A 2727-nucleotide genomic window follows, 5' to 3' on the forward strand; every position below is an offset into this window, starting at 1 on the left:
AAAAAAAAAAAAAAAAAAAAAAAAAAAAAAAGAATTAATTGGGAGGCCATTAGGCTGAGATAGCTCCAAAGTGCCTTGGGTTCCTAAGTAAGCAACTGACACTTGGCTCGAAGTTAGGGGTCATAGTCCAAGAAAACAATTTAATAGACTAGGTGCAGTGGCTCATGCCAGTAATCTCAGCACTTTGGGAGGCTGAGGCAGGAGTATCTTCTGAGGCCAGTTCAAGACCAGTCTAGAAAACATAGTGAGACCCAGTCTCTACAAAAAATAAAAATAAAAAAATTTAAACATTAATAAAAAGAAAACACTTAAACTTAACCAATCAGACACTGCCAACAAATCTCTAACTAGAGACTTTACCAATCAGAAACCAACTGATCTCTGAGATTTTCCACTTTAATCAATCAAATCTTTTTTGTCTTGCTTCTGCAAATACCTTCTAAAAGTTTTCACCTTGCACCCCTCAGTGGAGCCCTGAACCACGTGGGGTCTTAACACTGCCCAACTCATAAATCGCTGTTTGCTCCAATAAACTCTTTAAAATTGTAACGTGCCTGTTTGTGTTTTAGTACAGGCAGTTCTACAGTGTAGTAGAAGGTGATAAGGACACTGGAGTAAAAGAAAGCCCAGGTGGGACAGGGGATGCTGGCTAGGTGTGTGCGTGTGCATGCGTGTGTGTGTGTGTGTGTGCGCGCACGCGTGCACACATGCTTAGCCGCACAAATTAGGGAAAGCCTCACTCAGAAGATGACATTTGAGGGTATCTTTTAAATCTCATGTAACTATCTCCAGTCATATTTACATGTGCATGTTTGCATGAAGAGTCTTTTTTTGTTTGTTTTTTGCTTTTTTGAGACAGAGACTCGCTTTGTTGCCTGGGCTGGCGTGCAGTGGCACGATCTCTGCTTACTACAACCTCCGCCTCCGAATTCAAGCAATTCTTCTGCTGAAGCCTCCCAAGTAGTTAGGACTATAGGTGTATGCCACAATGCCTGACTAAATTTTGTATTTTTAGTAGAGACCGGGTTTCAACATGTTGACCAGGCTGGTCTCAAACTTCCGACCTCAAGTGATCCACCCCCTCAGCCTCCCAAAGTGCTGGGATTACAGGCATGAGTCACTGTGCCTGGCCTGAATGAGTATTTTCTCAGCAAGAATAGTAATCCTCTAGAGACAGAAACCATCTTGCCCACCTCTCCCATTGTTTACCATAGAGTTGGGCTCCTCGTGAATATTCAAAAATATTTTCTGGATGAATGAATAAAAAAAGAAATGAATGAATAAATAAAAATGGAATGAATGAATGAATGAAGAAAAAAACGTCTTGCCATCTTGAAATTGGGCATCTCATCCAGCTGTTCTGGAATCTTTGCATTCCCTGCCCTGACCCAGCCAGAGAGCCTCCCTCTTACAGTGGGAAAACATAAATGTGTCTTGGAATAGGAAAGCCCACGGTGGGATGGGGCAGGAAGGGCTGCTCAGTGAGGGGAGGGGTGAGGTAGAGGAGGTAGAGAGAAGGAAGAGCAAGAAGAACCAGGAGGGGAGAAAACAAAAGCTCAATAAGACCAGCGGGAGGTGACAGCAGCCAGCCAGGGAGCACTCCTCCCTTGATTAGAATTCATGAACTCCCCTCTTACATTAAGTCTTTATATGACACCTGGCCTTTAATGCAAAGCTGGCTGCGAACATTAAAAATTAAAAGCCGAAGGTAGGCTACATCCATCTCTGATAGCGTGGCTCCCCTCCTATCTGAGGCCTGCACAAAGCTATTACACATTGATAAATTATTTTGGGTAATAGCCGAGATATTACATTGTTTCTGAGTGAAGGTAAAATCTCTCCCTGACACGGGCATTTATCAGGAATGCCTTTCATCCTATTTATTATGGGCCAGCTGAGCGTGGGGCTATGGCTGGCTGGGATGCTGGGCTGGGACCCTTTCCCCCATCCCCTCCCGCTCTCTCTATCACTCCCTTGATGAGGTATTGATGGGGCTTGTGACAAGTTAATTATTAGCTAAAGATATGCAGATCACTGTAAAAGGGGTGGGCTCCTGGGAAAGAGGGAAGTTTGGTTATTGAACAGTCAGATCCCTTCCAGGCCTGTTGTGCAGAAGCCTCGGTTCCAGGCCTGGGCCCGGTCCCACCTGGTAACCCTGAATCCAGCCAATCAGAATTGCTGAAAGCCAGGCCCCCGTGGTGTGTGCCTGTAATCTTGTAATCCCAGCTACTCATGAGGCTGAGGCAGAGGATCGCTTGAACCCAGGAGTGTGAGACTAGCCTGGGCAACATAGTAAGTTTCCATCTCTTAAAAAAAAAAAAAAGTATGTATAAAAATCTCGTGCTCGCTTCGGCAGCAAATATACTAAAATTGGAACCATACAGAGAAGATTAGCATGGCCCCTGCGCAAGGATGACACACAAATTCGTGAAGCGTTCCATATATATATATATATATAAATTTTAAAAAATCTCATTTGAGTTGGCAAAAAAAAAAAAAAAGAATTGCTGAATATTTGTTCTGTAAAAGGATAAGGGGGTTTGGAGGGCTTTACCACACAGCGCCCCCCAGCAACACACCCAGCAAAGGTGCATCCGGATCCCAAGTCTGCACTACAAGCGCGGCCTCCTGCTGCAGAGCGCAACACTGGTAATGTCTGCTGCTCCTGCCCTTCCTTCTCCTTCTCCAGCCTACACGCCATCACCCCAAGCTCCATGACAGCATCCT

General features: G+C 44.7%; 1 non-coding gene across 1 annotated transcript; it reads left to right on the forward strand.

Moving 5' to 3' along the window:
- The first annotated feature begins 2340 nt into the window (after positions 1-2340).
- LOC119471274 lies at positions 2341-2447 on the forward strand. Its single transcript, XR_005200310.1, has one exon. It is a non-coding gene; the product is annotated as a U6 spliceosomal RNA (small nuclear RNA).
- Positions 2448-2727: the final 280 nt, after the last annotated feature.

The sequence above is a fragment of the Cebus imitator genome, unplaced genomic scaffold (genome assembly GCF_001604975.1).
Source record: "Cebus imitator isolate Cc_AM_T3 unplaced genomic scaffold, Cebus_imitator-1.0 Scaffold54, whole genome shotgun sequence".
In the NCBI taxonomy this organism is placed as follows: domain Eukaryota; kingdom Metazoa; phylum Chordata; class Mammalia; order Primates; family Cebidae; genus Cebus; species Cebus imitator.